Below are 11,696 nucleotides of genomic sequence, written 5' to 3'. Positions count from 1 at the left end.
AGGAAATACAAATATTGATTTTTAATTAAAAATCGAACTGCTCTTGGGTGAGCCAACCGAATACATACTAAACATAACGAAATGTTACGAATAGTTTCAGAAGTCGATGCCGATATAAAGGTATTTCCATACTGAATCAGGCCTTTATTCAGTTCAAGTTTTCTCATTCATTCAGTTCGAGTTTTCCCATTAAGAGGCTTAATAAAGGCCTGATTGGTAGTTTTTAATTAACTAAAGACCGTTCTTACTCTGCATGAAATACTTTAAAATCTTATGTTTAACTGGTCAATTTTGTATGTCTTACTCGTATTATATGGTAGGTATTAGGTACTAATATTGTAAAGAGGTAAAGTATGTGGTACTGTAAGGGTAATCTTTAAAATCTAGAGTCCAGATCATCTGAAAATCATTTTGAAAATTCTTTTACCCGAAAACCGGGAAGTGGGTTAAATTAAGATTCCAAGATTTGTCTTTTCTACATAGTTACAGTGATTGGGGAGGCATATTGGATTTGTAATGACGCTTCTTAGCTAGTATTGTATTCAGAACTCAGAGCGTGTGCAAAATTTCATCCTAATCAAAAACCTAAGTGGGTCAAATTAAGATTTCAAGATTTTCTTACATACATAGTTACAAGTGAAGCTAATATAAAGCGTGTAATGAAAATGTGAATTTGTTTATTACACTTTCAAGACTAAATCCAATAAGGGATAATAAGGGAGCCAATAGACGAGCGACAAATCCCAAAAAATCTCTTTAGTTTTTATTTACTCTACCCTAACTCTTTTATCACAAAGTATTGCTTTTTTACTTTCGTACTTTTTGCAGTTTTTTTCCCCGGGAAGCACCACCAGATTATTGTAAATTATTTTTTACAAATTTTTGGGGCCCGTAGAACATCTTGTCTCATGAAAAATTAACTTGTTAGTAATCAGTTGTAGAAAATGTTCTACAGATCCCTGACAATTATTTTTGAGTGTCTTAGGCTATGTTTTTTTTTAATTTCTAATAAAGATTATTTGGTTTTTCTCAAACGAATATTGATCATGGTTACACCTTTACATCAAGAGAAGTACGTTTCACATTCACGGGAAAAACAAGCAGTGGTCGGTTTTCGTAAACATTCAACACGTAATCCGATAAACCGTATTACGTATACGTCTACTGGGAAACATATAAAGGTCAACGCACATTTGCCGAGACGCAGCCTTTATCCAATCAAAGTACCTATTATAATTGTATTGCTGGATTTTACATAAACATAGAAATTACTCCCTTAATTAAAAATAGTTTTTTTTTATCTTATTTTCTTTTAATTTTATTATTATATACTTCTCTATATGTTATTTTTAGCAGACTTAGAAGTGGTTTACAAAAATAAGAAAACCAATGTCGAACAGAGGGTATGATTCACAACATTTGTCAGGATAACTTAATTAACAAATCAAACTGTAACCAAAATAAGACCCTAGAATGGTAGAGAATGTGCTTGAGTGGAGTCACGAGTCACGCACTTGTAAACGATGTGTGTAAGGTTAAACACGTCTTTGACAGTTAACAAACACTGCCTTTTGCCACTCAAGCCACTCACCCCGCCTATTTCAAGTAACCCATAAAAAATTTACACAACAAGAGATGTGGACGGCTTGAACGCCACGAGCATACTGAAGCCGACCGACCGACGAGCATATATCGCAAGTCGTTCTCTCTAACTGATCACTACCCCTCTCTAAATCCCCACTCTTTACGAACGAAGTTGCACCACCTAGCGTCGGCATGTACCAACATGAGATCGAGCGACGTCATATCCGCCCCAGACTACTATTTCCAACATTATATATTTGTATATATAATTATGTACCTGTCTCTTTTTATTAGGATTCCGTAGTCCACAAGGAACCCTTATATGTTACCCATTTCGTCATGTCCATCTGTCCGTCCGTCCGCGGTTTAGCGCAGATACTATTATTAGTAGAAAACTGTAAATTTTCATGAATATGTAGACTAAAAATTTGAACAAAGTAAGCTTTTAACAGCTAATTTTATAAAGATATTTAGAGAATGATCTCAATAATATGTGAGCCCAACCCAGGACCTCGTGATTCGAAGCCACATGTTAACCACTGTACCAACGAGACATTCAGTACGATAAGTATTCGCAATTTCGCACAAGAGCACGGCCTTTGCCTTTCTACCCTCCAGCGTTTGTGTTATTGTACAGATCGAATGTATTTCAATTAAAAGGAAGGACGTTCTTATCCAATGCTTTATGGACCAAGCAATAGACCTTTAATCAATACATCATCGATAGTCGATACATATAAACAAAATTGAAATGTCTGTCTGTGATGTCAAGATAACTGTTTTCATTATATAGTTATATTTATTTACAAGATTACCACAAACAAGTTTTTTTTACAGCTTAACCATAGATTTAAGAGTCGGTACGGAGTACCATTTTAACTGAAACTGAACTATTTTTTCCATTGGAAGTTAGAGAAGGTCATGGAGCAACATCATATGCTACTTTTTATCCCGGAAAAATACATGGTTCCCGCAGGATGTGTGGAAAAGTGAATTTCATGTGTAGTCTACCTATAAAAATCACTTTAATGTCTTTAATACATATTTAAGACAATATTGTTATGGTCTATTGCAGGCAATTTTGCAGTTGTATGCGCGGTGAATTTACGAAACGGAGCTCCTGGGTTCGATCCCCGGCTGGGCCGATAGAGATTTTTTTAATTGGTCCAGGTCTGGTTGGTGGCTTCGGCCGTGGCTAGTTACCATCCTACTGCTTAGCATTCCGATGCGATGTCGTGTAGAAATCGAAAGGGGTGTGGATTGTCGTCCTACTCCTAACAAATTAGCTCGCTTCCATCTTAGATTGCATCATCACTTAGAGAATAAAAAAAAACTCTTAGACGTTAATGATAATGCTTTCAATGGGGTTGTAATACCACTAACTTATCAACTGTACCACTAATTTGTATAAAATTTTATTGCCTGCCCAGGACTCGAACCCACACTCATGGCACATAGCAGCAGTACTACTAAACGAACCATAGCTGATAACTAGACCAACGAAACACATATAAACATCCTGTTAATAAGAACAGGAATTAGGTGAGTGAATATAAACAAAGTATCAAGTTAATGTTAACAACAATTTGCTCGCTACGTGAGACACTAGATTGTGTCTGATTGTGCTTTTGCGTACGTTTTCCTGCGGTGTCACTAACAGCGGGAAGTCATAAGCGCTCGGGATAAAACGCTCTGCTTATGCACTTGTGGAAACATAACATATGATTTTTAATCAATCCCTATCTCCCTTGGTCACAATATAATTTTAAAAAAGAGCGTTTACACTCATCTTTTTTGTAATGGTTTGTACGAAATGAAGAGGTTAGAAAATTGCAAGATTTCAAAGAACTTTAACATTATTTTAGGCATATTACTCATTTATGGTTCTAGGAATCAACTTAGGTATCTGAATGAAATTATGCATAGCTATAGATTATAGTCTTTTATAACAGTTAAGCTATTTTAATCCTGATATTATCTCAGGAATGAGATCTACGCGTGTAAAGCTGTGGCGGTTAAAGTATGCTTGTCCGTACCACTAAGTCGATTTGTTAAAAATCGGCGGATTTCTGCCAAGCTACTATTCTGAACTTTGGTTTTAACTTTAGAATTGATTCATTCTCATATACATAATTTAATAACATGAGTGTTAATTTCGCTAAAATCTAATTTTACCATAATCTTTAACATTTTTAGGACCCTTTGCCTATATTTTCTTTTTATGTTTTTGATAAGTTTCATACTTTAAATATAGTTCCGCTTGCAGTGGCGCCGCGCGTGTGATTGTCGAAGTAATATGCTATTATCGAGGTCCTTGTATGCCTCTGTTTTATGGCTTTCCAGTATATGGACAAGTTGCAGATAAAACTGTCGACGTCTAACTGACTGACTGTAATATTCAACATCCTTTTTAAAGAACATACTTATTAGGCATATTTTTTACTTATAACCTTTCCCTTCGTCGCCGGCGCTTACGTTATCAACCCATATTCGTCTCAGTGCTGAGCTCGAGCCAATAGTCAACCACGACCAGACTTCACACACGCAGAGAATGAAGATAATTCTCTGGTATGCAGGTTTCCTCTCGATGTTTTCCTTCACCGTTTGAGACACGTGGTATTTAATTTCTTAAAATGCACAGTAACAGAAAGGTTGGAGGTGCATTCCCTTAACGGCCTTATCGGCTCTTAAGCCGTTACTATTTATTATTAAGTGGACAAATAGTGAGCGCTGCAGCAACAATAGTCGCTGCATCTGCGCATCGTGCATGCACTATCGAATTCGACAGTACTGCGCCGACCTTGCCCCACATAATCCTTCGGCCGTACGCTCTACACAGTGAAAAAGTATGCCTATACCGGCGTCTCGTCTAGCAACAAGAGAAAGTTTATAAGCACTCAAAAACATGAGGATTTGTATTCGATCCAAAAACAAAGGAGATGGTCCAAAATTAAATGGCGGAAAAAAAAGAAAATATTTTTTTTTTAACTATTTTCGATTATACAAATCTACTATTACAACTGCCAGATCTCTTCACGAAAGAAGTTTACGCGTACAAACGTAAGCTTTATAGGAGATGTAAGAAAAGTAATCAGTCCACCTGGTGGGGGGTCGGCCAACACTGCGCTCCCCCCACCAGGTGGACTGACGACACACGACGACGACGACGAAGCGAGTCGCAGGAGTTCGCTGGATGCAGGTGGCTCAGTGTCGTGATGTCTGGAAGTCCCTACAAAAGGCCATTCGAACTAATATTCATTCTCTTCCAAGAAATGCAACAATAATATGTGTAACCTTTGATTGTGAGTAACAATGGCGGATTGATGACGTTTTCAACGCAATAGTCGTTTTGACGTTTGCTGTCAAATGCTGCTTTATTGGCTATCTTGATATAATTCAAAAACTTGGGTTTTAATTTTATATATTTCTTTTTATTTAGTTACATTTATTCACTTATTTTAACAAATACCCTGTATTTTTTAAATTTTAATGATACAGGAGTGGATCTAAAATGGACCATGTCCTTTGTATATTTGTATGCTAGCGATTTTCTTATACTGGTCCGATTTGAATAGGATTTTCGTAATTTTAATACATATTTTTCATAGCAAGTAGTAATACTTAGTATTTGGTACCTCAAAGACATGGAGTGTTTACGAAGTTAGAGGCTTTGCAATTTCTGGCTGCAACTTGAATTTGTATAGATGGAAAACCGTACTGATTCTGCTAGTGCAAGACATTTAATACTAGGCAATAAGTATAGTATTACCTGGGTCGCCTTGTAAAAAATTTGATTCTTGGACAATTTGATACGCACTCATTTATAAAAATTTAATTTGTTTTTTCTTGACCAAAAACTGTGTCTGGTGATATTGGAGCAAGGGCTCTTGTTTGGGATACATATAGACTTAATAACGTATGTATGGCTACTTATTATGAACTTACACATTAGAGAATTACACATTCCACAAAATAAGCATTTTTATAAATTCTCTAAAAGGTGCATCAAATGTGCTTGTTCAGATAAATGAGTTAAAACTCGATTTTCTCTGGTTTACTTCCTAGTGCCGTGATAGCCCAGTGGATGTGACCTTTGCCTTCGATTCGAAGGGCTTAGGATCGAATCCTATCCGGGGCATACGCCTCGAACTTTTCAGTTATGTGAGTTTTAAGAAATTAAATATCATGCAGATATTTGTACGTATGCTGGTTTCCTCACGATGTTTTCCTTCATCGATTGAGACTCGTGATATTTAATTTTTTAAAACGCACACAACTGAAAAGTTGGAGGTGCATACCCCGGATAGGATTCGACCCTAGGCCCTCCGAATCGAAGGCAGAGGTCATATCCACTGGGCTATCACGGAATTAGGAAGTAAACCAGAGAAAATCGAGTTTTAGCTCAATTATCTGAATAAGCACATTGGAGGCATTCTTTACAGAATTTATATAAATGCTTCTTTTGTGCTGTCACCTACTACCTTGAAAGCCAAAGAACCTCCTGAAGTAGAATAACTATGCGCGTAAAAAACCAAAAAAAAAAAATCATATAGCAACATAGACAACTGTTCCAAAGAGGTCGAAAGTAATTAATATTCAAATCTACTTGTTCAACAAACCGTCATTGATATATCAAAGCTAACCTTTACGTTACTCGTAATTTAAGGTTACAGTAAATGTAGTCAATGGCATTGCATAATCAACATAGTTTATCATTTCGATGAAAACCACTTTCCTATAACTGACTAACTGCTTGCATAATAAGGAATTATAATCGGCCATTGTTTGGGTGGCATTGTCGAGATAAGCGACGCTGCGATAATTGCATTTAAATGGGGTCTCCTTCTCCCTGACATTGGGGCTGTACTGTATTACTGATAATTTTCAAAATGTATAATATTTTAGCTAGTACTTCTTCGCTAAAAAATATATATATACTAATAATATAAAGAGGAAAGATTTGAATGTTTGTTTGTATGTTTTGAATAGGCACTGGAACTATACTGAACCGATTTGAAAAATTCTTTTACTGTTAGAAAGCTACACTGTCCCTGAGTGGTATAGGCTATATTTTATCCCCGTATCTATTCCTACGGGAACAGGAACCACGCGGGTGAAACAGCACGGCGTCTGCTAGTTTAGTCAAAAACCTTGTGTATTAAGATAAGACCAATAGGCAGGTAAGCCTGAGTATTTCGGGTTCTGTTTCTAAAATTGTACAAGTTACAAAAACTAATTTTTGTCAGCCGAAAACGAGCTAAATTTTTGTCAATTTTGGTTATTGCGTGAAACAAACTTCTTTAAAAAAAAAGTTAAACCGGTCCTTTTATTCATTTTTGGAAAAGACAATGAGAAATTGAAATAAAGTTTCAGATAAAAAACAGACATTACCATTAGCATTACATACAACCGAACATAGAATCTCCTCGTTTTTGTAAGTCGGTTACCCAAACAGAATTATTGTTACAGGTAAGTACCTACCTACTTTTGTCATCTAAGAGTAAATTAACTTTGCGGAAACTAATTAAGCTTTTGAATTTTCTAAATTGTCGGAGCAGGCAGTGTGAAGGTTCAAAAAAGGCTGTTTTTCTTGTTATTTGATAAAGTTTTGCTAATTGCAACAAAAAGTATTAGACCGGATGGATACGCACAGAAAGATACGGTTCAATACTTATTATTGGCTTTAATTTATGCAGAAAACTTGTTTAGGAAAATATATACTTATTAATGGCATTAGGTATGCACGTGAATAAAATTATATAAGTTATTATAAAGATTTTTTTTTGGGATTTTATGATACGTAGATATGGATGTAGGTTTATAAAGATGTTTAAAATAAAGGCCTACTTTTGAGCTTAGGATTAATCAATTTAACAGGCTGTTTAACATAGGTATTAGTTATACCTATGTATATTTCTAGATTATGTATGGGCATTTCAATAATTTTAAGATCAAAACCTACAACATTAATTATTAAACACTAAATAATAAAATTTTGCTCAATCTGAATTTCGCTTGGCAAAAAATATTTTAATCGATCGGCTATTTTTAGAAGTTACGATATTTTTTTATAGAGCAAAAAATATTTCGAATGCTTTCATAAAATTTATTCCCACGGCCTTGCATTCGTGCTTTGTGCAATATGCCTACAGCGAGTACCTAGGTACTTGCGTGGGACTTTTTTTAATCCATTTCATTAATATAAAATATTGCAACGAAATACTTATTTATCTAAAGAATCTGCCCCCGATATAGGCACTAAGTCCTATCAATAAGTACCTACTATTAAAATAGTAGAAAAGTCAAAGTCAAATTATTTCAGGCTTAGTTTTTCGAAACTTTAAGCAATAATATAATTATTAGATAATGGTGATAATAATTGGTCGAAAACTTAAAATTAAAGTAACGAGGTTTCCAAAGCGCCTTGGTCCGAGAATACACACTATGTACACTCAGCATACACAGTGATGAATCTAAAATAATTATAAAAAAGAAAAAAAAAGATATTTAAAAAAATAATTCAAAGTCAAAGTCAAGAGTAGGCTTGACTTTGACTTTCAATTGGTTTGAAACGTTCGGATATGTTTTATGAATTAGGTACGAATGTACTGAATAGACTGCATGATCTCTGATCTTTACTTGGGGACAATTTTAAAATCTAACATGAAACGTAAACACTAATTAGGTAGCTACACATAAAATTAGATTTTTTTACATTGAATGCACTGCAATTGTACAATATATTGTAAATTGTAATGTAGGTAGATACGGCCGTTAAGAGTGTGCAATATGTAATTTGGTGGTTACAAATGGTTCTGGATCTCAAATTCTGGAAAAGTTAGGAACCTTATATTTGGGTAAATGATATTTCAAAGTGTTAGCTTCGTTATGACTATACAAAATACACAGTTTGTAAAACTTTTCTCGATAGTTTATTTTTTTGAAAATTACATGTTTTGCTCACATTATGCTTTCAATCTCAGGAAAAGCAAACTTATTTTCTTAAATTTTTGTTTTGTATAGAAAATTAGGTATATATCTTGAACATGGCCATTTTGTTTTTCGTTATGTTGTTTAATTTACTTGCAATTAGGTAAAAATGGTTTTGGCGCTCACGTCATAAAATTTTCGTCGCGCGTCAATCGCTCCGTGCTTTTCACTCACGTGAAAGTCATAATTCGGCGTCTCGTTTGCGCTTCGAATTTTATCCATATCGTACCGACGCGCTGCGCGCTCTTAAAAAGCGATCTGTCTTTACTATCCACAATTACAGTCCAATCTGGACATGCCGTAAAAAATATGACCTGGAGCAATAATAGATCTTAATGACAAATAATAGGCTAATGAATAAAATTTGATAAATTAAAAAAAATGGTCTTACACAAAATCTATTTTAATCGGTAGCAGATAATTAAAAAAATAACAGTTTCAAAGCCGACGAAGTCGAAAGCATACGCTAGTTTTATATTTATTTGTAGATATTATTAAATCTCGTCAGGAATGACATCAGATATCTTTTTGTCAAAATAATTAAAATTTGAAAGCTCACCCACTCGGTAAAAACAGGAAGTATTGTCTTTTTGTATTCGTAAAATATGTCCTACACACATCTACGGATTTCCGGGATTAAGTAGAATATTTTGTGGTCGGTATGCAGTCATAACCAAGGTGAACCAAATAAACATGATAGAGAAAGCTTATATAGTTTAACGCAGGGCGAAGTTAAATAGGTCCAAAGTACGTTCTTTTCCTTTATCTGAACCGTAATAACCCAATGGATAAGATCTCTGTCTTCGATTCGAAGGGTGTAGGTTCGAATCTGGACCGGGGCATGCACCTCCAACTTTTCAATTATGTGTATTATTAGAAATTAAACATCACGTGTCACAAACGGTTTAAAAATTATCGTGAAGAAACCTGCATACCAATTAAAGAAATTAAGAAATTTGCCAATCCGCACTGGGCCAGCGTGGTGGACTATTGGCCTAACCCCTCTCATTCTGAGGAGACTCGAACTCACCAGTGAGCCGAATAAGGGTGATGATGGATATGGTATTTATTAAAATCTTGAGATGGAAAAACAAAATAGTTATTAATAAAAATAAGTATAAAATACATAACCCTTTTTGAGGTCGAGGAATGAAAAATCGACAGTTGATAAACAAAGTCAAAATACGTTTTATTTTTAAAAATATCGTATCAAAAATGTTGAAAACCTATTTTGAGAATTGTTGGAACCAAAAATAAAATCGAAACGGACAAGGGCAAGGTTTTGCCCTTTACATTCATTTTCGAGATCCAATTATAAACTAAGAGATTATTTTTATCGGAAAAATTCGAAAAATGTCGTTTTAAAATTCTCGAAGCTTTTTTGTTTTTGATGAATGGTAAGTTATATATTTTTTGTTGGTCTACATTATACACTTTTTAAAAATTAGCCATATCTTTTTAACACGACTAATATAATTTTTTTCTCGCTTGGTGTGTGTGTTTGATTATGTTTTATGTGAATACCCCCCCCCCCCCATTCGGGTCTCGGGTTGGAATCCATTCCTTGACCAGCTACCGAGGTCCCATGTTAAGTACATGTGTAAGTTTTGACGGGCTCCGTGGCGCAGTGGTGGATCATATGCGCGATGGATTTACAAAACGGAGGTCGTGGGTTCGAACCCTGGCTGGGCCGATTGAAGTTTTCTTAATTGGTCCAGGTCTGGCAGTTGGGAGGCTCCGGCCGTGGCTTAGCCTACCGGTAAAGACGAACCGCCAAGCGATTTAGCGTTTCGCCACGATGTCGTGAAGAAACCGAAAGGGGTGTGGATTTTCATCCTCCTTCTCCTCCTCCTAACAAGTTAACCCACTTACATATTCGATTGCATCATCACTTATCATCAGGTGAGATTGTAGTCAAGGGCTATAAGTATATATAAAGACTAAAAAAAACATGAAATAATAAAAATATTAAAAGGATTGAACCGGAAAACTAAATCACTTTGCCGGTAATAAATAGTAGCAATGCACTAGATATTACTCTAGACCTAGGTCATAATTTTTTTCTGTTTTATAGAGTACAGATGCCCGCAGTTTTTTCCGTGTATTTCCAGTTCCCATGGGAATACGGATAAAATGTTACTCGCTTAAGATGCAGCTTTCGAATGGTGAAAGAACTTTTAAAACCGGTCTAGTTGTTTTTTAAGGCAAATCTAATTTTTTGCAAATAAACAAATGTCTTATATATGATTACTATATCTCTTAGTTAAAGGTGGTTATATTTAAGGGTATCATGGACATTGACTTTGCTGATGGAAGTTGGAGTCTCAAGGTGCTGGAATAGACCCCGCACTAGAAAGCGCAATGTTGGTCGACCCCCCACCAGGTGGACTGACGACAAACATTCACAGGGATTCGCTGAATGCAAGTGACAGGATCGTGGTGTATGGAAGTCCTTACAAAAGGCATATGTGAGCGATGACCAGTGGCGTGTACAAGTTTTTTACCTAGGGTATGCACTATAGGTACAAATTGTATAAAATGGAAAATTCCTCCTCCAATACAGGTACTTAATGAATCCTCAAGGTATGCATTGCATTTATGCAACTATGAAGTGTACGCCACTGGCGATGACGTCCATCGGCTGATATGATGATGATGAAGAGTATTCTCCCATCATTATTGCAATCACCTCTTCCAGACTGCAGACAGGCTTATCATATTCAGCTCCTATTATATTAATTTACTATATACTTACTTACATACCCTGTTTAACAACCCTGTGCAGGCCACTGATTATAGACAATGATTTTTACTTACCATCAGGTAAACCGTCTGGTTTTTTTTTCAACTATAGGTAACTACATAGAGAATAATGTTCCGCGAAGTATAGATACACATAATATTAACATTATTTACTCATTAAAAAAAAAAACTAGCGACCTTGCAGATAAGAAAACAACAAACTAATATTAAAAATTTAGAACTACTGAATTTTTAATTAGCAACATTTATCTTGAGTCGACATTTTTCTAAAAAAAATCATTTCCTGTTTAAAAATACAGGAAGTGTTATGAATTGATTAAAAATTCACTATCACTATGTAGAAAATCGAACGCGTTTGT

Source organism: Bicyclus anynana, chromosome 8, assembly GCF_947172395.1.
Source record: "Bicyclus anynana chromosome 8, ilBicAnyn1.1, whole genome shotgun sequence".
In the NCBI taxonomy this organism is placed as follows: Eukaryota; Metazoa; Arthropoda; class Insecta; order Lepidoptera; family Nymphalidae; genus Bicyclus; species Bicyclus anynana.
This window is presented reverse-complemented; position numbering follows the sequence as displayed.